We start from the raw sequence: 27,164 nt of genomic DNA, 5'->3' as shown, positions 1-27,164 counted from the left end.
AGGCAAGCAGACACAGCAGCAGGCAAGCAGACACAGCAGGAAAGCAGCAGGAATCCAAAATTAATCGGCGAGGTTAAGATGAAAAACGAGCAGAAGAATTAAAAGGATTATTTTCTAAATTCCTGGATTAAAGAAATTAAAGAAAAATATAGCAGAAATTCTTCGTGTATATTCGTGCTTGTGCGTGCGTTAGTGCGTGTGTTCTCTTCGATATAATAATAATAAGAATAAGAAGATTAATAATAAGAATAAGGATCACAATCACTCAAGACTCTACCTCAGTGCAATAATATTAAAAAAATATATATAATCTATAAACAAACCAAATTTAACACAGAAAAGAAGTATACTCTCTTTTTCTCCTCCTCTTCCCCCGCGAAGTGATATGAAAGTGTTCAAAGAAAGAAAGAGAAGAGAAGAGAGGGATAAGAAATAGAGATAGAGATATAGAGAAAGAGATCAGATAAAAATTTAAAAAAGCCTTATCTCACACTTATAATAATAAATAATTACTCGATAAGTTTAATTAAAAAACACTACCGTTTAGTTGCTAATATTGTGAAATTGTGCTTTCGTGTCTGTTTGTCTCACTCGTAGAGAAAAAAAAAATAGACAAAATACGACAGAGTTCCCCGTGTGCTCGCGCGCGCGTATGTGTGTGTTGGGGTGCGGGCCACTTTCCTCTTCATCAATTTTCTTCAAGGGAATGTACGGCCCACCAACGTCTGCATACCAGTAGCACGTCTAGCCCCAGTCAGCATCTTTGCTCCCATCAAGCATTCCCCCCTCCCCCATCCCTACATACCCCCCAAACTCCCCGGTCACCGGGAGACCATTTATGATTGAGCGAGGTAAGTGGACCAGGCTGTGCATTTTGGTGGGTTTAACTGTGTATTTCAGTGGGTTTAATTGTGCATTTTGGTGATTTAAATTGTGCATTTTGGTGGGTTTCATTGTGCATTTTGATGATTCAAATTGTACAAATCACTGGGTCTAATTGTGCATTTCAGTGAGTTTAATCGCGCATTTTGATGATTCAATTTTAGTGGGTTCAACTGCATTTCACTAGGTCTCATTGTGCAATTTATTGGGTTTAATTTTGCATTTTATTTATTGAAATTGTGCATTTTAGTGGGTTTAATTGTGTAATTTAGTGGGTTTAATTGTACAATTTAGTTGGGTCTGCTTGTGCATTTCAGTGATTCAAATTGTGCATTTTAGTGGGTCTAATTGTACATTTGAGTGCGTTTATTTTATGCATTTTAGTGATTCAAACTGTATATTTTAGTGAGTTAAACTGTGCATTTTGGTGACTGAAATTGTGCATTTTACTGGGTTAAATTGAATTTCACTGATTAAAATTGTGCATATTAGGGGTTTAATAGTGCAAATTGTTTATTTTTTGTGGTATATCTGTGCATTCTAGTGAGTCTCAATGTGCATTTTAGTGATTCAAATTGTGCACTGAGTGGGTCTAATTGTGCATTTAAGTGACTCCAATAGTGCATTTAGTGGATCTAATTGTGCATTCTAGTGACTCAATTTTTTTTATCTTAGTGGGCATAACCATGCACTTTAGTGGGCCTAACTGTGCATTGTAGTTAGAATAATTTTGCATTTTAATTTTGGTGTGTAAAACCGTGAATTTTAGTGATAAAGTTGTGCAATTTAGTGGTTCTAATTATGCATTTTACTGGGCGAAACAGTACAATTTAGTAAAATAGGTCTTTCTGTGAATAACAAGTATAATTTTTCAATTTAGTGCATCAAACTGTAAATTTTAGACGGTTTAATTAGAAATTTTAGTTGTTACTTGACATAACTGTGCATTTCAGTGGATCAATTCGTACATTTAAAGGGATCAACTGTGCATTATAGCAGGTTTCAGTGAACAATTTTAGCGGTTCCGAGATAAAAAAAATTGACATTCTAACAGTTTAAATTGCATAATTTAGTGAATTTAAGAAAGCATTTCACAGGCTAATCATAGCACATTTCACTGAATTCCCACGTACAAAAGAGTTACACCTCTATAGAATAACTTGTAAATTTCCCTACAATGACTGCCAATTCTTCAGAGTGTCTTGACAAGTCTGATGCTCTACGGCAATCCTTGAAAATGGCTTAAAGGCACTATAAGTAGTATCGGTCAGTTATGGAGAATTCATCAAACAGGTTCTAGCGGAATCTGCCATTTCTTGGGAGTGGAGGATCGAAAAATCTCTTCAGTTTTATTTCTAAATGTGTTTGTACAGTTACACAACCGTGGATTTGTTTCTCCATTATAATTATTATATATGAGAATCTTTCCTTTCATTCTCCTTCACGTTCAGCTTAGTGCTCAAAATGATTTTATGTCCTTTCTAATAATTCTTATCTCGATTTCGAACTCCAAAATGTTAAGTTTGTATGAATATTCTGTTGCGTTTTCGCTAAACGATGTCTACGATATGTAGAACTACATTTAAACGATCTATACAGTAAACGCTGTTGGTGTCGAATCTCAATAAATATTTCTGTTGTTGTGAAATACTGTAAAAATGGTGTCATTGTAAAGGAACACTTCTCCAAACCACACGAATTAGATGAGAAAAAATGATCTATTTAATATGACTGGAGTTAAAGTATAAGGGAAAAGGCATTAGTTAAACGCTGTTTGTTGAAAAAAAATAAAAAGTTCCTTATGAACGTAGATAATGTTTACATACAGACAATGATATCTGTTTATTTATTTATTTATTTACAGAAAAAACTGTGAAAAAATGTAAGAAGCCTTAGAAATTAAGATGCGGAGCAACAAAGGCTGATATAATGAAATGTGACAAGATTGGACCATAGACTTGAGTGCCCAAGATATTGCAATGGTTGAATGTGTTTGAATCAAATTTGCACAATCTCTCGGTCGATAAGAATGCATACGTCATTTTTATCTACTTTAAATCAATACGAATACATTCGTCCTTATTAATGTATTTTAAAATTGTTTAATAATTAATTTGAATAATATTTTATTCAATTTTATTAGAGGAAAAGGAATGAAATGTATTTCCGACCAGTCACTCGGCAAGTTTAGAAGGCGTTGTCAAAAGGCTGACTTTTATTGCCGTCCCTTTTTCGCATTTGAGAGAGAGAGAGAGAGAGAGAGAGAGAGAGAGAGAGAGAGAGAGAGAGAGAGAGAGAGAGAGAGAGAGAGAGAGAATATTTACTGATGTAACTGATATTAATGGTGTTAATAAGAGAGAGAGAGAGAGAGAGAGAGAGAGAGAGAGAGAGAGAGAGAGAGAGAGAATATTTACTGATGGAACTGAGGAGATATTATTGGTGTTAAAAATACACATTACCTCTTCATAGAGAGAGAGAGAGAGAGAGAGAGAGAGAGAGAGAGAGAGAGAGAGAGAGAGAATAGTCGCTGATGCAAATAGAGAAAGAAAGATATCTAGTTATTAGAAGTACTTATTACCTCTTTATGAGATAAGAATCACACACACACACACACACACACACACAGAGAGAGAGAGAGAGAGAGAGAGAGAGAGAGAGAGAGAGAGAGAGAGAGAGAGAGAGAATATTTATTGATATAATAGAGGAAGATAATACGATAATACTGGTGTTAAAAATACATATTCCCTCTTCACTGTATAAGAGAGAGAGAGAGAGAGAGAGAGAGAGAGAGAGAGAGAGAGAGAGAGAGAGAGAGAGCAAACTCGTGTGTGTCTGCCATGATGCAAGTCCCGTGACGGGCGGCACGGACACGCTTGCCCCCTAATGTCACGCAAGATGTTTCCAATGTCAGCGGTTTTCTCTCTTTCTCTGATGGCTTGAGGACGCATATCAATCACGTATATTAATAATACCTGTGGATTAATTTCGGTAAAAAAAATGGCCTGTCATCCTTTCCGTGTCATTAATATTTTGTCAGGACTTTTCAGTTTTCTCTTCTTATTTTGAATGTTAATTAAGCATAATCCTGGTCATTAGTGTAAGATTTGGGTTAATTTTCTAAATTAGATATTTATTTTGTCATATTTTACAATTATCTTTTAATAATCCTTGAGCCTAATTGATTATCTGCTGAATGAAACTTGCAAATATCCAAGAATGTCAATGAACACTCGTTAAACACGTGTATCTCCAATTCAAAATGAGAGATAATCTCAACCCGCTGCCATTACCTCGACATGATTCATGTTTTATTTGTATATACAAAAATTCCAAAAGTATTCAGTCCGTACTCCTTAGTTAACGCAAATGGCAGTGTCTGGCAACTGCTACTAATCACATCAGTTGCTAAATATAAATCTGACTACGATTTTACCAAGTATTTTTATTGCCACCTGTTGGCAGTACAAGGAAGAATTAACACTCAGACGTTCCTTGCCACGAATTATAAAGAAAAACTAAACAAAATCTGAACGTTGGTAACTAGAGCAAAGGTGACTGGAGACATTTAAAATGCAAAAAGAAGTCAATTATTCAACCTATGCCGACCTTTGGCAACTGCGTTCTGGGCAGGTTCGTAACACGAATGTGCTGTTCAATAGTCACGCATATTGTACGGAATAAACGTTTCGTTACGACTGCGTAACTCTGCTATGTTTTGTTGTTGCCTAATTACAGATGTTTCATTCATGTTTTTTAATCGAGAATGTGTGTATAGTTTTTACTATACTTCTTTACTATTAAAGAAATTTGTATTTGCTATTGAGTAAGATTGGAATGTCAAGGCCCTGTTTATTGTTGTATTTAATTAAACACAGGGCTTGTGTCACTCTATCTATTTATTTATCTGTCTGTCTGTCTGTGTGTCTATCTGCTTTATAAAGCTCAAAAGGTCTAGTTCATGACATTTTGTTTAGTGTGAGGGAGTGTAAACTATGCGTTTCAGACAAGATTTTGTAACTGTGCGATTTTGTCACTTGTACACTGAATAATCTACACAACCTGGAAGGAGATATCAATGACATAATTCCCATATGACCATAATTACGCAACAAAAGTCCCAGAGCCCTACCTAGGTTAATGAAACAGTTTTCGCACTAACCACAGTAGATTAAAATGAAAATGGTTGAAAGTGGTCCCACAGATATCACTGAATAAATTGCTTTCAGATTTTCTTCACAGATATCACTGAATAAATTGCTTTCAAATTTTCTTTAAATATCCTTCAAACTGAATGTTCGTGTACTCAACTAAGATTTACTTTGTAAAGTGTTTTATTGATTAATGAAAGGTTTAATGCATAAAAAATTGACGATGTAAAACTCAATTTTGGTAGGTTTTTCTAAGAATAAAAATCTTTAAGAAAATAATGTTATTAAAACTTATTTATCCATTCTTAAACGCTCTCTGCAAATAACAAGTGTCGTTAACAACATAAGATTCATTATTATTATTATTATTATTATTATTATTATTATTATTATTATTATTATTACTACATGTGCACCAAACGAACAACGTAAGACCAGCATTCTTTAAATTACACATCGCATTATTATTATTATTATTATTATCACCACTGCGAATGCATCAAACGAAAAAACGTAAGACCAACATTCTTTGAATTACACAAAGCGGTGGGAAAGGGCGTTTTGACAGACACACACACACACACACACACACCTGTCCAGACATACCGCGTAAGAGGGGGCTTTGCATATACACGGAAAGGTCACAGGTGTTTAGGGAACTTACCAAAAGGCCTAGGCGCCTCTTTCTTAAGGGACTTGAGAGATATACTCTCTCTCTCTCTCTCTCTCTTTGTAGGTCTCTGCATTGGAAGAATTTTAATTTATATTTCTCTCATTGAAATCATCAGCAATGAACGGCAATGATTATCTCTCTCTCTCTCTCTCTATGTAGTTTTTGCTTTGGGGAATATTTCAGGTTCATATCTGTTTCTCTTTGAAGTCATCAGTAATAAACACTTCTGTAATGGTTTTATCTCTCTCTCTCTCTCTCTCTCTCTCTCTCTCTCTCATTGTAGGTTGCTGCATTGGAAGTATTTTAATTTATATTTCTCTCTTTGAAATCATCGGCAATGATTATATTTATCTCTCTCTCTCTCTCTCTCTCTCTCTCTCTCTCTCTCTCTCTCTCTCTGTAGTTTTTGCTTTGGGGAATATTTCAGGTTCATATCTGTCTCTCTTTGAAGTCATCAGCAATGAACACCTCTGTAATGGTTTTATCTCTCTCTCTCTCTCTCAATTCCTGAGAAAAGAGGAATCCTTAGTGTAATTTCATCCCTCATTGCAAGTCCTGAATTCTTCAAACAGTTTCATCTCTCTCTCTCTCTCTCTCTCTCTTTAATCACAACGACTGGAAGCAATGAAAATAATTTACCCTTCTCAGAAAATGATAAATAACTCTAACCTTTAAACAGATTAAGCGTAATGAGAATTATTTCAACATATTTCTCTCTATAAAATATTAAAATTTTTCAATGAATGATTGTGAATAATAATTATTTTTTAAATTGATTTAGTATTAATAATAATAATAATAATAATAATAATAATAATAATAATAATAATTGCATACAAGGAGCAATCACGCTTTGACAAATATATATGAAAGAGAAAGACATGATAATAATAATAATAATAATAATAATAATAATAATAATAATAATAATAATAATAGTTCTTAATTTTTAAACATACGGACAGGCATATAAATGTACAATAAATTATTCATATCTTGCTCTTATATATACATATACTGTATATGTATATAAATATTATATATATATATATATATATATATATATATATATATATATATATATATATATATATATATATATAAAACTTAGGATGTACAGGGAAAGGGATGATAATAATAATAATAATAATAATAATAATAATAATAATAATAATAATAATAATAATAATAATAATAATGTTAGAGAGAACTAACTATACAATTCCATTTCTACAAATCCGTATGAATGTTGTTTCGGAGGCGGCAGCAGCAACAACTGTCATTGTTATCGATTGTCTACGAGAGGATCGATGGAACTTTAGATTGAGAGAGAGAGAGAGAGAGAGAGAGAGAGAGAGAGAGAGAGAGAGAGAGAGAGAGAGAGAGAGAGAGAGGTTTCATGCATTCAAGAGTAAGTCGACTTTCAACATTGTTGGGGAAAATGGGGGAAAACAACGTTCACTAAGAATGGGGGGAAACAACGTGCACTAAGAATGGGGAGGAAACAATGTCCGCTAAAAAACAACGTGCACTAAGTATGGGAGGAATACAATGTCCGCTAAGAATGGGGGGAAAAGAACGTGCACTAAGAATGTGGGAAAAACAACGTTCACGAAGAATGGAGGAAAACAACGTGCACTAAGAATGGGAAAAACAACGTCCGCTAAGAATGGGGAGGAACAATGTCCACTAAGAATGGGAGAAAACAACGCCCACTAAGAATGGGGAGAAACCATGTCCATTAAGAACGGGGAAAAAACAACATCCAGTGAGAACGGTGAAAACAACGTCCAATGAGAGCGTGGAAAAACAACATGCAATAAGAATAGGGGAAAACAATATGTCCACTAAGAACAGGAGAACAACGTCCACTAAGAATAGAGGGGAAAACACCGCCCACTAAGTTTTACACGTTTGTTCTGGCCTTGAAGAAACGAAAGAAGCCTTACGTGTGAGAGCGCGCAAGCTCGTTCCTCAGTGTATACGTGGGTACGTGTGTAAGTGTATAGGGGACTGTGTGCGCATATGTGCGTATGGCGGACGCGGACATGAGTCACACAACAACGTGCGTATAATGGTGGGTGTGTCCGCTTCCTTTACGCCAAAGGGGGTTTGGGGGGCGGGGATGACACGATATATACCTACAGAGCGTTCTGTAGCTTTGCTCTACAGCTCGCTCTACAGTTTGCTCTACAGCTTGTTCTGCAGTATAGGTTCCCATTTTGTTTTTGTTTTTCCTTTTGCTTTGCTTATGGCTTTTTTTTTTTTAATTTAATTGAATTGTTTTAGGTTTCATTTGTAATATCTATCGTTATCTATCTATCTACCTATCTATCCATCTATATATATATACATACATACATACATACATACATACATACACACACACACACACACACACACACACACACACACATATATATATATATATATATATATATATATATATATATATATATATATATATATATATATATATATATATATATATATATATATATACACACACACACGCAACAATTTTACAAATATTTACCGTACTTATTTACCAATATATATGAACAAAAACATGTACGTAACCTCTAATACAAACGTCACGATATACAAATATATTTCTAAATCCCTTCGTTCAGTCGTTTTAAGTTTGGCTAAATTTATCCTTTCTCATATCCTTCGTAGGAATTCAAAGGAGTCGGCGCTGGACTCCTTAGATGCAGCATAAGGATTAATCTTCTTTATCTCTTTACTAAAGGATGCTTTAGGATTATATATATATTCCATGCGTGAAGGAAATTTATTATTTGATCTTCCAAGAATGACGCTAATCCAGTGTGGATGACAATAATGGTTGACATTAAAAGAGATTAATTTCTTTGAAAGGTTCGCGTGTGAGATGGATTTAAAGAAGGGACTTGTATACATAAATACATACATAAGACGTATACATACATATGTATGTATATATGTATATATATATATATATATATATATAGAGAGAGAGAGAGAGAGAGAGAGAGAGAGAGATTAGGTGCTCTCTCTCTCTCTCTCTCTCTCTCTCTCTCTCTGTATATATATATATATCTATATCTATATATACATATATACTATATATATATATATATATATATATATATATATATATATATATATATATATATATATATACAGTATATATGTATATATAGATATACACATATATATACTGCATATATATACAATTTTTAGGAAGACTCGGCCAACTCGGTCCCTCTCCTTCCATGCATTTTGAGGAAGGACTGAAAACGAACCAACCTTGAGTAATCTTTAAAAAGATTTATTTACAGTTCAATAAAATATAATATAAAATTTCATCTTATTTATTAAGTGTTTTTTTTACTGTTACTGCTTTTAAATCCTTACTTATAATGTTACCTTTACATGGGATGTTTAAATGAATATTTAAAATGCTTTACATTATATATATTTTGATGGATACAAGTATATATTAATCCACAGTACAGGGTACATCCTGATAAATAATAGTATATATTGTTCCATAGCAACTATGTACAGTCTACCAGATATACCTATAAAAAATATAACATTAAGCCTTTACTCTACCTTATATTCCTGTAGAACTAACTTACAAGAGATAGCGAACTTACAATTCCAAGTATAAGTAAATATGCTTAAAGCAAGTACTTTTTGGGTTATAAGTCACTACTATTACCACTTTAACTTCTACTTTTTATAGTACTTTATGTTAAAAATTATCATTTATACGTACAGCAACTATTATCATTACAATGCTTTCTTTATGAGTACGCAAATCTTGAAAGAGAGAGAGAGAGAGAGAGAGAGAGAGAGAGAGAGAGAGAGAGAGAGAGAGAGAGAGAACGTTTGTGAGAGTCACGTGATTAAGAGAAACCAACGTTTTTGCGTGACGTACTTATAACTTACGGAGAGAGAGAGAGAGAGAGAGAGAGAGAGAGAGAGAGAGAGAGAGAGAGAGAGAGAGAGAGAGAGAGAGAGATCACTTACAACTAGAATCATCGAATACTTAGATCCATCTGTCCTGAGAACGGGTTTAGAAACCCATGCAGAGAGAGAGAGAGAGAGAGAGAGAGAGAGAGAGAGAGAGAGAGAGAGAGAGAGAGAGAGAGAGAGAGATCACTTATAACTAGGGATAACATCTCCTTATCCTGAGAACGAGTTTAGAAACCCATATTGTCTCCTTCTATAACCTTCTGAAGACCCCCAAAAACAAAATGGCGTATTCATAAACGCAAAGAATATCACTGGCACCACCTAAAAAATAGAGTACCAATGAATAATGACTGGTAGATGGCACTGGGTGGCACTCTAAGCCTTGTGACCTTTCTGACCTTTTTTTTATTATTTTTATCCTCTTCGATTACTGTGTGTGTCGGGTGTGATCACATAAAGGTCACTGGAATTCTAAAGCCTTTGACACAGGTTGGTGATCTGGCTGTGTGACCAAAAAGGTCAGCGTTGGTCACATGAAATTCATAAATAATGGGTCAGTTTATTTCGTGGTTATACATCTACAGAATTTTCGAGAATATTTTGCTTAAACATTTAACTTCTTTTTTCAGAAACCAACCAGTCTGATGTACCAAAAATTTAAGGCCTTTAATCTAATTTCAAAATCAGTGCTATGGGTCATGCAATAAAATAATTTACCATGTTAGAAGTCTCACCAAGTACATGACTATTTCATTCCATAAATAGCAAATAATTATTAATGTTAAAGAATAATAATAAATTCTTATTTTATTCCTTACGCCGTTGGACTGCGGAAAAGTCTCCCTGAGGATGCTGTGCGATTAGGACCTCGAAAGTTCAAGCGAAGATGCGATGCATTAATGCCCTGGCAATTCACCTTGTATTTATGTATTTGTCTTCTTTCTGTATTTCCTGTTATTTTCTGTAATTTATTTCAGATGAACGTCATATCCTTTGGACGCTTGAATTTCGAGTCAATGGCCCTTGTATGATTGCTGTATATTAATAGGATTGACCTGAATAATAATAATAATAATAATAATAATAATAATAATAATAATAATAATAATAATAATAATAATAATAATAATAATAATAATAATAATATTAGGAAAAAGACCTTCTTTAATACAGGTTTTGTTAAACAAAATGGCAGTTTCAACAGCCTTATTGTATATAGTAAACGCTCAATTCGTCTTATTAATTGTTTTTCTTGCGCTGGAATGGTTGCAAGCAATTGACCGATATTCATATCCGGTGGTTTAGTGATGTGTAGGAGGTAGTTCTCGTTGAATGTCGACTAGTTTAGTAAAGATGAAAAATCCACGCATTACAGCCATTGCATCCTGCGATCCTGTCCTGAATGATGCCCTAACGAGGAGGGCGAAACTAGTCGATATTCAACGAGAACTACCTCCTACACATCACTAAACCACCGGATATGAATATTGGTCAATTGCTTGCAACCATTCCAGCGCAAGAAAAAAATTAATAAGACGAATTGAGCGTTTACTATATAAAATAAATGATGCTGAAACTGCCATTTTGTTTAACAAATAATAATAATAATAATAATAATAATAATAATAATAATAATAATAATAATAATAATAATAATAATAATAATAATAATAATAATAATAATAATAATAATAATAATAATAATAATAACAACTAAGCTATAACCCAATGTACATGATTAGACAAATTTACTAGATCTGAAACAGTCACTCCGAAATAATGTGAAATTGGTTACCAAATATTTTCTTTTATAACACCAGACAACACCACCATTAAACTAACCAGAAAAGAAGAGTTAATATTAAACTCCAATTCAACAATATTTTACGAGCGCCAAGTCGCATGCTTTCACAGGCATCATCACCCAAGTTACTCCAATAATTTTCCTGCCTCAAAGCAGACGGCTGGCGTAGCTCACATCAAGAGAAGTTATAAAAAAATGTATTTGTCAGAACTGAAAGTAAACATTATTAGAGAACGTAATAATAATAATTGTATCAATTTTTTTTTTACGGAACTTCAAAGACTATCTGTCAAACGTCAAACTCGACGCTTCATTAGGCACGGATCGGTTACTACAAAGGCACTATAAAAAGTGATATCTATCCCTTTTTGTTCTAATTCCTCGAAATAGTATAAGAACGATGTAATTAGGCAGCCAGTGATATATAAGCAAATACTACAATTCATTATTTTTATGGTTTTATGAAATTTAGTGTCATGCTAACCCCAAGGTAGTCGTATTGTCTTAAGACAATGTGAAGGTAAGTAATTAAAATCAGAACAGGTAGTCGTATTACCTTAAGAAAGTGTGAAACTAAATAATTAAAGTAATATTACCTTAAGAAAGTATGAAGCTTGGTAATATTACCTTAAGAACATATGAAGCTAAGTAATTAAAATCAGACCAGGTAGTCGTGTTACCTTAAGAAAGTGTGAAACTAAGAAATAAAAGTAATATTACCTTAACAAAGTGTGTCAAGCTAAGTAATTAGAATCAAACCAGGTAGTAGTATTATCTTAAGAAAGTGTGAAATACAATTCAACCTCGGTAGCAGTATACTTTAAAACCGTACGAAGCAAGGTTCCTAAAAGGCATCACTATATTTCTAGTCCAGTTAGATTTGTTACAATTGCTACAGGTGCACCGTAACTTTACTCTGTAATTGATTTACATTTATTAAAAGTAACTTATGTAATACGTTTTGCAATCACAAATTTATCATAAAATTCATACCTAAAATACGAAGCATACCGGAAAACTCCTCCTTCTTCATTTCACAAAGTTATTCCAGACTTTATAAAATTATCCACCATGTTTTTTCTTTACTTCATACATTCACTAATTTCTTTTAGGCCAATAATTCCGTTCACTGGTCTTGGCAATTTTTCCTTTCAGACACCAGACAAGATTTGTGATTCATATCAGGCAGACGATACAGGAATTCCTTCTTCATCTGCAGCATACGAAGGAACGTAGAGCATACACGTATGATACGTGTGGGAAGAAATGATAATGGATGGTAAAAACTACTAAAAATTAATTAAAACAGTGATTGTGATGATTTCAATGAGATGATTGTGAAACTGATGAGAATTAGAATATATTAACCTTCAGTGAGTTCAGTTGAAACCGAAGTTCGGGAAGAAAGTTTACTGAAATAACTGAATGTGTTTTATTAAATTGACAGAAAAGATTCTTTTTCAAAGAAATTTGAGAAAACTGAACAATGAAGAGATATTGGTAATATCATCCAATACAAGGTGCAACATCACTGATTCACAAAGAAATCCACTTTCCAAACTATGTCAAGTACAGCTTATTTGACAAGAAAAAAGTTAAAATGCTTTTGGTAGTTCTCATATTCGCTTATATGTGATGCTACCATCTCTCTCTCTCTCTCTCTCTCTCTGGATGAATAATCTACTCGAAATTTCATTACTTCAAATGCTTTCGGGAGTTTCGAAGCTACGATAGTGTATATTCGCTTTCATGTGATGTTTCCATATCTCTCTCTCTCTCTCTCTCTCAGTTGAACAATCTACTCGAAGTGTAATTACCTTTAATGCTTTTGGGAGTTTCAAAGCCACGATACAGCATATTCGTTAATATGTATGTTTCCATCTCTCTCTCTATATCTCTCAGTTGAACAATCTACTCGAAATATCATCACTTCTACTTTCGACACATACACCTTCCCCCTCGTCACTTAAACCACTCGAAACGCAGAATTCTCTAATTTTTTTCTTTTTTCTGATTTGCGGAAGTCTTCAAAAAAGTTACGAGACCTGTGAAAAACGAGGTCAAGTCGGGTTTAAGGCCCAGGGACGAGGGTTTTGAAGTTAGACCCGGTCTAATGAAGTTAAACCGTTCGAGTGGTATTTGTCTTTGGACTCGATTTTTTATTTTTTTTCCCCCAGTGGGCGGTGGAATTGATTGCCGTTCCGGTGGCACCAGGAACCTCTATCTTGGTTTGGTCGTTTTATCTAATAATGGATAAATCATCATTTTTGATCATTTATCCTTTTCTGAATCGTCATTTCGACACAGTGTTGATTATGCATTTTTAAAAATTTTTTTTGACGCGTCTGCATCGATGGTGATTCTGTCAATAAGTATCAAGTGTGTGTCTCTTACCATACATCCTGGATGGAGAGAGAGAGAGAGAGAGAGAGAGAGAGAGAGAGAGAGAGAGAGAGAGAGAGAGAGAGAGAGAGACTTGACACTGCTGAAACAAGAAGTCAGTGATAAAACCACCGTCGATGCAGATAACTACAAAAAAAAAAAAAAAAATGCGTATTCGAGACTTTGCCATTTTTTTTAGCTGCAAATCTAGCTTTTAGCTTTCCTAATCCTGAAGCTCTATCTATATAACTTTCCAAGTTAATTATGTCACAGTAATCCTATAGTTTCCAATCCTTCTATTGTGTCCTTTAAAATCCTAGCTTTCCTTAAACAATCTCAGATTGAACGGGAGGCAAGGATAAGGCTTCCTTGGAAGCCCTTCAGTAATTTATCCTAGATCCTAGATCCTATTCCAACGTGATTCCGACAGGAATTTCTGCATGAAATGATTCCAGTCCTAAATTAAATGATTCCAGTTTCTTATGATTCTCCCGAGAATCGGGTACTTAATAAAACACGTTTTTTTATCTACTTTTTCATAAGTTACTAAATTCTGATAAAGAATCCTTATGACAGCGGAGAAAAACACAGGAGAAAACCCACTCAGAAAAACCGGTGAGGGAAAACCACTGGAGAAAACCACCAGAGGAAACCACTGGAGAAAACCACTAGAGAAACCCCACTGAGGAAACCCCACTGCAGAAAACCGCTGGAAAAACAACTGAGGAGACCCACTGGAGAAAACCACTGAAGAAAATTCCCGAAGAAAACCACTGAAGCAACTCCCCCAAAATAAAACCACTGGAGAAACTCTCTGGATACAACACTGAGGAACTCCACTGAAGAAACCCCATGGAGAAAACCACTGGATACAACACTGAGGAACTCCACTGAAGAAACCCCATGGAGAAAACCACTGCATACAACACTGAGGAACTCCACTGAAGAAACACCATGGAGAAAACCACTGGAGAAACCCCATGGAGAAAACTCACACTGGGAAACCCCAAGAAACCACTGAGAAACTCACTGAAAAAACCCCCCACTGGAGAAAACCACTGGAAATTTTCAGGCAGCGTGAGGGCCCACACTTCCACTGGTGGAATCGTAGCCTCGCCACATCTGTCTGCAACCACTGAAGAAGGAAACGTTAATGAATGTGTCCCGGGGAAGCTTTTTTAAAACTCTCGCCCGATTAAAAGCCCGGGACTAATAATACCCAATTAGGTGAAAGTTCGCGTCGTGGGGAGAAAGTAACGAAGAAACTAGAAACGAAGAAAGAAAGAAAGGGCGGGCGACGGTGTTTTTTTTTTTTTTTTTGAGATTCCGAGGAGATTTCGAGTTTGTGTGAGGATGTTTGTGAATTCACAACAAACACACACACACATATATATATATATATATACTATGTATATATATATATATATATATATATATATATATATATATATATATATATATATATATATATATATATATATAATATCGAATTCACTTTATCGACACTTTACCTGCCCATGACATTTGGTCTTGGTAGACTGTGCCTTGCTTGCTCGCTCGCTCTCTCTCTCTCTCTCTAAAGGCGCCATCCAAGAGGGTCACAGATACCCCGTCTATGCCACGACTGTATTTGAAAATTATTCTGTATCTGACTGTATTTGAAAACTACAGTCACCTTTTCCTTTGAAATAACTGCTGCTTGGCTCATGATAACAACATCGAGGATATAATTATAAATTGTTTTCAGAGGCCTGCAACCTCTTGTTAACCGTAATGCTTAGTAAATTCCATTTACAAAACGATGGATACATTTAATTTAACCTTTTTTTTCAACAACAGAGATATAATGCATTGTTTCAGTTCAAGAAAACTGAAGATCAATTGGGGCTTGCATATTCTTTCTTCATTTCAAGAGGTCTAAGCATATTCACATAATGGTAGTGGTCCTAACAGTAGTACTAACATTACTAACAGTAGTAACAGCAACGTTATTAAATTTATGGCCTCTCATAGGTTATTTCAAAGTCCTTTAAGAACTTATAAAGGATTTCCAGGGAGTAATCGTTATCATTATTGAGGTGAAATGATATGAGAGCTCTGTTATTAAAAGTCATTATTTCTTGTTTATTAGTAATTGAAGGGTCAGTCAAGATACACTATATTTATTATTTACATATAAAAGTACCCTTAACTTCTGTTTTTTAATGTCAGTCTAAGTTTCTTAAGCAAATAAAGGTGTTATGAAATTTGTTTAACAATGTAAAAGGCGACTTTAACACCTTGCATGGTTAAAATAAAATATAATAAAATAAAAAGAGATTTAAAGTATTAAAATATTTACAATATTCATTTCCCCTATATGCAGTTATCCAGACTTTAGTCTATAATACCAGGTTTGAATAGTTTATACCTACTGTACTGACTGAATTTAAAAATAAATATCTATATGGCATTTTTTGCAAAGTTTACTGGACAAAAAGATTTATTCTCTAAATGTCGATTTTATTTATTAATTTTTTTTTTTACCAAACTCAAGAAAATAGATACAGTTTAACTTAAAGATGTGAACTCTTTGTTCCCGCCCAAAAGTTCAAAGGGTCACCACTTCCGGCTTTGTAAAGTTCAGAGAGGACCTCGTCCTATTCTTTTTTTTTTTTTTTTTTTGGTTTAGTTCGTTTTAGATACATTAATCTCGGTTTTACTGCCGTTTAGGTAATCTCAACTGGGAGTTTGGTTTGAGTTTTACAGATTCGAATCTCTACCTTGTGTGGGCCAACATTCAGATTGACGGCATTTCATAACAAGTAAAAAATACGTCGAAGTTTCTTCGGCACAGTCGAGTTTTCTTCGAAGTTTCTTCGGCACAGTCGAGTTTTCTGTACAGCGTATAATGCTGTATGAAACTTTCAGCCAGGGCCCATATCTTAGCCGCGGCCCATGAAACTCAGCCACGGTCCGGCGGTGGCCCGTATTGTTGGTGCCTATAGTGGTGCCTGAAGTACGATTATGGCTAACTTCAACCTTAAATAATATAAAAACTACTGGGGCTAGAGGGCTGCAATTTTGTATGTTTGATGATTGGTGGGTGGTTGATCAACATCCTTATTTGCAGCCCTCTAGCCTCAGTAGTTTTAAGATTTGAGGGCGGATAGAAAAAGTGCGGACGGACAGACAAAGCCGGCACAATCGTTTTCTTTACAGAAAACTAAAAAACTGAAGAGACTACATCTGCAGTATTCAAATTCACTAAGAGGGTCTTACTTCTCTCTCTCTCTCTCTTTAAAAGTTGTGAGAGTAACGTAGCCTTTCTTTCTTTCTCCGTTTATTAAGGAAACAATAATGAAAGCTTTCCGAAGTGATCAAAACGACTGTGGTCCATTTTTTCTTAAATCATCCGCGAACACGATTTTTAATTCAGCATTTATAACACCGAACATTATAACCCATGTTTTCCAAACTTGCAACTGAAACTATGCCTGAAGTTTTCTGACATTATTATCGGAATATTCTGCTCCAAGTGTTTAGGTAAGTGTGGTCCCATTAAGATGACAATGCTCCTTGTTCTGGAAAATGATTAATGTTACAATGTTTAAGTTTTCCATAATGGCTACTGTCTACATCCCAAGTTTTCCAAAGTTTTGTAGTAAAATCCTACTATGTGTTTTCCTCAAAGGCGTTGGGCTGAGTGTAAAGTCAGTATCACAGAAGCATTAAAACGTTATTTTTCCAGTGTACCGAAGTTCACTGGGCGAAAGTAGTTTAAATTGTCCTTCTTCCTAATTCTGAACGGTTAAACAAAACCTCACTTTTGCGGGATGATAAATTTCTGTATTGAGAAGCATTAAAAATTTTTTTTATATCTATCTAGAATTAATATATTGTTTAAATTGTTAATGGAATTTAATCATAATAATTTTGGCCAGTATTCAGCTAATGCTCAGATAGGGAAAGTGAGCTACAATAGAGACATGAAGCTTAGGTCTATGGTCTTGAATTGCTAGGTAAAAAAATCAAAGTTAACATATATACACCGACGTCTTAAAAGCCTATAATTTTGCCTAAGTAAAACAAAATTAGGTACAAATTACGCACTTGAGTTTCGTCTAAATTTGTAACTATTTTTCCTGAGACAGAAAATTAAGCTTACGAAAATGTCTACATTTTTGCATCGCCCTGCAAAAAATAAATAAAATAAATAAGTAAAGATAAAAATAAATGGATACAAAGAAACATATACACCATGAATCAGCTTATATTTACACCCGGCTAGTCTCGTGAGTTCAGCAACAACGGAAAAAAAAAGTTAATAAAAACTAGTCGGAGTTACAAGGTACGTCGCATCGATCCCTTCAGGTACGAACCGTTTACGGAACTGCCGCACGGAGCTATGCTTTATGAAGTTCCTTGCCCGTGAAAGGAACTGTCAAGTCAGCAAATGCCTAAAACACGAATCACTTTCTCTTGGTCACTTTCCCCAGTCTAATCCCTCTCCCTCCCCCCAATCTGCACTGTGATGTCATCTACTTGACAAGGAGCATTTTTCAAAGGAGTCTATCCTAGCTTCTTTACAAGGCTGTGGCCAATACAGCCACGCCAGTTCACTGTATTTCTTTTTTTACAGACATTGATGTTACTTTCAAGTAGTTTTCAATATAATTTTAATAGGCTTTTAGTCCGTGCTAGGCCTATGTGAACCATATGACATGAACGTGTGCGCATAATGAATGATAATAGTAATAATAATATTAACAACAACAACATAAACAACAATAAAAACAAGAACAACAATAATAATAATAATAATAATAATAGTAATAATAATAATAATAATAATAATAATAATAATAATAATAATAATAATAATAATAATAATAATAATTCTGAAACTCGGTCAATGTCTTCTGCAGTCTCGAATATCTCTCTAATGGCGGGTTGACTTCCGACCGTGAATAGCGTTTGTCTTCAAATTCTCCCTTTCATCGGAAAATGTCAAACATAAATATTAATATTAATATTTATGAGATGTAGCAGCGGGCTTGCAGTACCAGATGTCAGCTCCAGAAGTCTATATATGGTGATGGATTGGTACCGATAAGTACCATGTGTATAAAAGGACAAGAAGTTAGCCTAGGGAACCTTGCTTCTTGTAGACAGGGAAGGTATCAATTATTAAACAAAAATGACTCTGATGAAGAGTCTTTTGAGGAATATAAACGAGAATTTATTCCCATAAGCCCCTTCCACTGCTTTGCTGGAAGCTGGAAGCCGCCTGGAATATGCAGCTAGGCTTAGAGAACCTTGCTTCTCGTAGATAGGAAAAGGTATCAATTATTATATATATAAAAATGACCGACAAAGAGTTTTTCTGAGGAATATTAGCGAATATTCACTCCTATAAGCTTCTTCCATTGCTTGGCGAATGCCTGCCGCCCTTCTTCTTCTTCTTCTCCTTCTTGCAACGTTGCCCCAGATCTCGGAAAAATCAAATAGCAGACAGCAAATGTGTGTGTGAGTCAAGCCTTGGCGCCAGGCAATGCGGGTGCTCTGGATTTCGCATAAAACGCCCACTCTCTCTCTCTCTCTCTCTCCTTGCCGCCAATGCCGACGATTTCAAACCCCCCACAACACACCACACCACAACCCCCTTACACACACTACAATACCATCACCCCACCCTAGAGAAGGGGGAAGGGGTTGATAAGAGCCTGGATGTGACACTTAGCAGCAGAAGAGAGACGCTGTTGCATTTTAGGTTCCGCGGTTTGGGCCAACGAAGGAGGTCGCCAGGGGAGAATGAAGGGGGAACCGATTTAAGGGGGAAATAAATAGGGGAGGAAACCGGTTTAAGGGATTATCAGCGTAATATTGAAGCAGGTTCTTCCATTATCTTGGAAACAGGGCGAGTGATGCTGACGGTGGCCTCATTCGAAACACTACCGTACAAGCAGTAGACCTAACGGTCTTAATTTCTAGTTTTAATTATAACACTAACCAATAGCCAGCGATCCAGATTAGTAATAAGGAAAAAGCCAGTAGCAAAACATTGTTAATGCTACTAATGATTAGAAATTATATAAGCCACCTAGCGCGGCTTCAGAACTCGATTCGAAAGACGACAGCACAGGCTGTAGGCCTAACGGTCTTCAATTCCTACTTTCAATAATACTTATAACCAAAAGGGAATTACACAGGAACAATAACAAAAATGACCAATAGGCAGTGATACAACAATAGCAACAAGGACGAGCCCAGCAACAATAATTAAAGCTACTAATGATTATAATTTATATATATGCTACTTAGCGCGATACCGTTAGACACCAAACCAAAACCTAGTACTACTATGAATGCAAATAATTCTAAAACAGCCTTTGAATGAAGTCTGATGTAAACTGATTATACATTCTGCCCAGATAAGTAGCTAAGCTGTTTGAGCTAATATATTGTATGCTTTTCCAGACAGAAAAAGTAGTGTCAAGCAGAATGGGAAGGGGGAAGGGGGAGGCTAAACATGGGGAAAGGGAAAGGGTGTTGAGTTTTGATAATACGGTGGTCGACGGCAACTGCACTTTACATCATTGCCAAAAACGGCTATCCTGCATTGCGGCTAAGACAGGCAAATAAGGTTTAAAAACGAGAGTAGGGGTTCTATGTCGGAGATATTATAATTGGACATTTAAAAATTTCTCAAAGAACATAATTTTCACTTTTTATGTCACTCAAACCATAGGTTTGCTTTTAAATGGTCCTAATAGCAATAATAAGAATAATATACCTTGTGTGTATTGAATGATTGAAATTACAGTTATTAAATGTCACTGTGATACTAGGAGGTAGATATAATTCCTACTGGTCTTTATTCATATTTAGAGGGTTTATAGAGCTTGTGGAATGCAATACTGTCTTGAAACAGAATGTGCCAATGTTACGTTAGATCTATAAGACATAAAACGCCATTTATTATTATTATTATTATTATTATTATTATTATTATTATTATTATTATTATTATTATTCAGACGAACCTCTATTCATATGGAATAAGCCCACCACCAAAGGGGCCACTGGTTTGAATTTCAAGCTTCCAAAGAATATTATAGCGTTCATTTGAAAGAAGTTACAGAAGGTAATAGGAAACGCAGAAGAGGTATCAGCTATTACAAAAGAAAAAATAAATTAACATATTAGTAAATAGATTAAAGGAAGAGGAAGCTGTTCAGTAATGTTTCGTGAGAATGCCAACTCGACTTTTTTTTTTAAGTAACGTTTCGTGCAAAAATGCCAACTCTCTTTCCCCACCAACTGATAGATTTCTGTAGACGCATGTATAATAATCTCTCCATCGATTTGTCAGGCTTCAAAGCTAGAGAGAGAGAGAGAGAGAGAGAGAGAGAGAGAGAGAGAGAGAGAGAGAGAGAGAGAGAGAGAGAGAGAGAGAGGACACTCCGTATGATATACGATATAACCTCTATAGTGCTACAAAAAAGAATTTTATAAACACAGAGCACAGTTCGCTATACGCGGTTCCAGCCTTACTGATTAATAGTAGGCTATTCGTCACTGGCGTCGCTCTCTAAGCAAGCTTTGGATTAAAATATTAATTAGCGTGTCTAAAGCATGGTTGATGTCAAGGACTTTTATTATGTTACCAAAGAAAAAATATTATAATATAGATTTTCCCAAGCACGGCTCCTAAGTGGATGGAATATAAAGGAAAAAATATATTAAGCTGTTTATAACGTATCGTTGTGATTATAGGTTTACCGCCATTGTAGAGATGACTTTAAGAAAATAATTGATAAAAAAATTTAATGGTTTCATTAATTAGAGATTTCTTAAAAAACGTAATCCTACAGGGTGGTAATTACTGTACAACTGGATTTAGAAAGATATTCAGAAACGATTATTATAATAATTGAAAAGAGAATGAGAAAAAATAGACCCCAAGTGAAATGAAGCAAAGCAAAGAAATTCACATCAATTAAATAAATAAATAAACAAAATATATAAATATTCACCACAAAAATTTTTCCAAAAATTATCAGGATGTAAATACATTCAGCCAGCATAATTCACCTTAGAAAATTTAAAAAACTTATAATTCCATTTAACATTTTGGACATAAAATAAAATATAATAAAATAACTACGGCCAGGGAAGGCTATTTACCGCTCTATCGTATAACCCTATAGCAGCGATAAGGATATATCTGCTGCCTTGAAGACTGAGAGAGAGAGAGAGAGAGAGAGAGAGAGAGAGAGAGAGAGAGAGAGAGAGAGAGAGAGAGAGAGAGCTTCTTCTCCATTATACGGTACTTTCTCCCTCAAATCGTCCACAACACGGGGCAAGGATCGTCTCCCCTGGGATGCACGGGGCGTTAGAGAATTCGGCATCGGAATTTGAAAGGTTTTTGGTAGTGAGGGAAATGTCGTTTACTTCTGCAGGAGGCGGGGTGGGGGTGTTAAGTTTTAGGCTAATGATATACAAACATGCATGCATACACACACATATATATATGTATGTATTACACAAATATCTTACATAGGCTACTGTCTTTCCAAAACGAAAATTAAAAAAAAGATTTTGAATGAGAGAGAGAGAGAGAGAGAGAGAGAGAGAGAGAGAGAGAGAGAGAGAGAGAGAGAGAGAACACTATTTTCATTTCAACGTCTAAACCGAACAGTGAATGTGAGAAAGCACTATACAAACACATCGTATAAATAAAGATTTTTCCTAGCATTGGCCAAGAACCACATGAGAGAGAGAGAGAGAGAGAGAGAGAGAGAGAGAGAGAGAGAGAGAGAGAGAGAGAGAGAAACGGAGGGTTTCAGGAAATGAGGGTAGACGGTAGAAGGAATACTAGGCTAAGGAACAAATCATAACGTATGAATAAATGATTCTTGTAGATGTTGCAAGGCATTTATACAAGTGTTTATACATATATGATCATACATATGTATGGTGCACATATTTAAATATACTGTGTAGGGATAAATATATGAAGAGTACACAGCCTTCAACATAAACACGAAAAGTTACTTTAATTTCAAATGATATACTGTAATTAGACCGATGCTCTTATCAAGCTCTTTATTTACCTTCACTAACACGCGTGATTAACTTTCCTTTTAATTGCATATATCTCCTTTTTGTTCTCTCATTCTTATTGACATTTCTTTTCATTTTTTCATTTCCTGCTATGTAATTCCAGTTTCTTTCTATTCACCTCTTTTTCTTCTACATTTTCTCACAATTCCCGTTTTCATTTTAGTCTTCGTCTAAGCGCGAGGCCTTTCGCCCCGGAACGATTTTTGGTCGGGTTTTATATTCGCGATCGGTTGCTTTCGAGACCCTTCACAGCCGCTAAATCTATTAGTGGTTTCATGGAGAGAGAGAGAGAGAGAGAGAGAGAGAGAGAGAGAGAGAGAGAGAGAGAGAGAGAGAGAGAGAGAGAGAGTGTAGTAATTGTAAGCGTTCAAGACTTTTGAGAAAAAGATGAAACTAAAACTTGAATACGTAGCCAGCTCTCGAAGACTTGGGAGAGAGAGAGAGAGAGAGAGAGAGAGAGAGAGAGAGAGAGAGAGAGAGAGAGAGAATCATTAGCCTTACTGCACACGGAACTTTATATACTACAGTTAAGACCCTTCGAAGCGAGTATGGGATGGGAATGGGTTGTCAGTGGGTGGGAGGGAGTTAGAAGACGGGCCGGGGGTTGGGGGTACCCACACACCCCTTTTTGACCGATTGGATGGAAGTAGAGAGTCAAGATCACCGTCTCTCTCTCTCTCTCTCTCTCTCTCTCTCTCTCCCTCTCTAAACCCAGGGTATTGGCAACGCTGTTATGACTTGCCCCTCTCTCTCTCTCTCTCCGTTCATCATTTTAGATCACCTGATTGGTTCTTCGCTCATGATGGCACCTAGAAGATACGAGAAGCCCCGCCCACTTTTTCACTCGATTGGCTATATACACTATCGCCTCTCCTTATATTCTGCTTCTTCTTATCCTTATTTTCTACTTTTTTTTATTTTCTAGACTTTTGTTAAGTTCACGAAGAATAGAAATAGGATGTTTTTATTATTATTTCGTATTCAAATAACATATTTAAGTCACGTGTACAAGGTACACAGCTTCCGAGAATACTGTACATATAAATTGGCTTAAGCAATATACCACATATGTGTTATTTTATTACCTGGTGAACAGGAATGGATTCTTTAACATTGCCAATAAGTTGGACTATTATGTGATATATATATATATATATTATATATATATATATATAATATATAAGTGTATGTGTATAATGTATATATATATAATATATATACATAATATATATATATATATATATATATATATATATATATATATATATATATATATATATATATATATATATATATATATAGAGAGAGAGAGAGAGAGAGAGAGAGAGAGAGAGAGAGAGAGAGAGAGAGAGAGAGAGAGAGAGAGGCGCACACCTGGACCGCCCCAAGCTTTTAAATGAAATTAATCAGTCTGGCTTATGAGCTGTTAATCAGGTTATCTGGTCGGACGGGCGAAGGACCTTGCCGGCGTCGCTTAGGTCTAATTCCTAACATTAACAGATTCTAGGGACAGGCAGAATTTGGGCCGCCACCTGCGTCCCTGGTTCCTCCTATCTGGTCTTGTTTGTGTTAGCTGTGCTTTTCCTCTGTGTGTGTGTGTGTGTGTGTGTGTGTGTGTGTGTGTGTGTGTGTGTATGTATATATATATAATATATATATATACACATATGTATGTATATATGTATATATATATATTATATATATTGTATATGTACTGTATATACATATATATATATATTATATATATATATATATATATATATATATATATATATATATATATATATATATATATATATATATATAATATATATAAATTAACTACTTTGGTAAACTTTTACATGCATCTAGTCACACAAATCACAGCACCATTCTAAACAAAATATACTAAATTAAATTCACTGTCAAAACTAATTTTCTAATAATAATGCCAGCCCTCACAATAAATGCCAAAATGAATTAATTACAAAAAAGCATTCCTTTTCGTACAGTCCACAATCTCATTCCTCCCCGGAGCACACATCACAGACCTCTGGAGACATCTGGCAACCCTTCAAATCAGTACGATGCGGCAACACTTTGGAGATGAAGTATTATTGGTAAATATTTTCATACGTGGATAGAGCACACGGAAATATTTCCCAATCACGGGAAATATCAGGTGTCATGAAATATTCACTGTCAGGAATATTGTGGGGGAAAATTCCCGATGATGGATAGAGAAAAATTATCAGATATTTCCTATTACGGATGCAATAATACGAAATATTCCTGTAACTGGAATATAGGAATGTTGGCATAAATATGTTCTCTGAGGGATATAGGACTGTTATCAAACTGTTTCTAGTTAGGAATATTACATTTTTGTAAAATGTTTTTAAACAATGACGTGGCATTGCAGTAAAATATTTAAAGTTTGTGGTAAAACGTGGTAATATATATATATATATATATATATATATATATATATATATATATATATATATATATATATATATATATATAAATGCAATGCATACATACACAGATACATACATACATACATACATAAATACACACACACATATATATACACACACACACACACACACACACACACATATATATATATATATATATATATATATATATATATATATATATATATATATATATATATATATATATAATAATTGCTGACAGAGTTACAATTAACAATGATGTTCCTGTATGATATTTCGAGCAATGTCAAAACGGGATATACCATTTTAAAAATATTTTAAGAGGATACACCTTTATCATAAAATATTCTTAAGACAGTAATACAACACTGTTCAAACCGCTTGAATTATGGAATATAACCCAATATCGCATATATTTAATCTATTTTAACTCATATTTTCCAAAATGGATATATCATTTTTGCCATATAGGTTTTATAATGGACTGTTTTGCTCAATAATCTACAAAGAAAAGCTTCGATTCCTAAGGAACCAGTGATTACTTCTGTTCAAGAAATAAAAGTTGCTACTAATATAATGACAATAATAATAATAATCATAAGAAATTAAAGAACAAACAAACACGTTCCCCAAACCATCACAGCTCGGCAAAGTGTCTCACCCCTTCCCCCCACCCGCTTTTCTCGCGTCGCAAAAGTAATTCGCTAAATATGATTGGACGACCAAAGGATGGAAGGATACCTTTGTTTTGCTTTGAAGCATTTTCAACCCCTCCCCTTCTCTCTCTCTCCTCCTACCTTTGGAAATTGGGTAATGGGTAGGGAGAGAGTAGGGGAAGGAGTGGGTAAGGCCCTCCATACCCCTACTAGGGGGTAGGGTAAGGAGTAGGGGAAAAGATCTCAACGAGAGAATAGGATGTAAACAAAAATAAATTGAAACCGAAAATAGTAAAAAAAAAAAAATATTAAAAAATATGGAATATAGACAGATTGCTTTTCCCTGGCACTTGACCCCAGCAGACACTCGTGTGTGTGTGTCGGGAGAGAGAGGGCAAATATATCAAATAAAACTCACACAGAAAAAAAAACTCACACTAAAAAAAAAAAACTCACTTAAAACTCGCTCGGGTATGAAAGGGGGAAGGCTATATATATGTCATCGTTCTCGACTGGACAAATACTTGTGGGAAATGTGATTAATAATAATTGTAATAATTATTATTATTATTATTATTATTATTATTATTATTATGATTATATGAAGAAAAAGATGGGCATGAATAAAGATGATAAAAGGAAAAAAAATCATGATTTGGTGAATAATAAAAATAAAATAATGAACACGGAAAGGACGAAGTAATAATAATAATAATAATAATAATAATAATAATAATAATAATAATAATAATAATAATAATAATAATAATAATAAAAGCACAAGATGAAAAAGCAAAATTAAACTAATCACATCTCCTTTGAACAATCTACGGATCCAGTCACCAGAATTCACTTAACAGGACATCACAACAGAATCCTCAGTCTCTCCCATATCCTACGAATCCTACCGGATTTCGAGGACTGTGACGTCATCAGACAATGCACAGATGATGGGCGTGATGATGGGCGTCATCATCGCCCCTCATTAACGAAAATGGGCGGCTTCTTCTTTAGTGGTTAACTAGGATTTTGGGTAATGAAGGGATTACCTCTGTGCTTTGACCGAATTTGGTGGGTGTGACCCCATTTAGGTCATAGTGGTAA

The 27,164-nt window shown here is 34.8% G+C and overlaps 1 protein-coding gene across 1 annotated transcript in view; it reads left to right on the top strand.

The window, feature by feature from the left end:
• The first annotated feature begins 685 nt into the window (after positions 1 to 685).
• The window catches only part of RhoGAP100F (Rho GTPase activating protein at 100F), a 331,548-nt gene continuing 305,069 nt past the window's right edge, over positions 686 to 27,164 (top strand). Inside the window, exon 1 of the mRNA XM_067083319.1 lies at positions 686 to 851. The gene's annotated coding sequence lies outside the window, so the exon portion shown is untranslated. The remainder of the gene's footprint in view (positions 852 to 27,164) is intronic.

This window comes from Macrobrachium rosenbergii, chromosome 40 (assembly GCF_040412425.1).
Source record: "Macrobrachium rosenbergii isolate ZJJX-2024 chromosome 40, ASM4041242v1, whole genome shotgun sequence".
Classification (NCBI taxonomy): domain Eukaryota; kingdom Metazoa; phylum Arthropoda; class Malacostraca; order Decapoda; family Palaemonidae; genus Macrobrachium; species Macrobrachium rosenbergii.
This window is presented reverse-complemented; position numbering and strand designations above follow the sequence as displayed.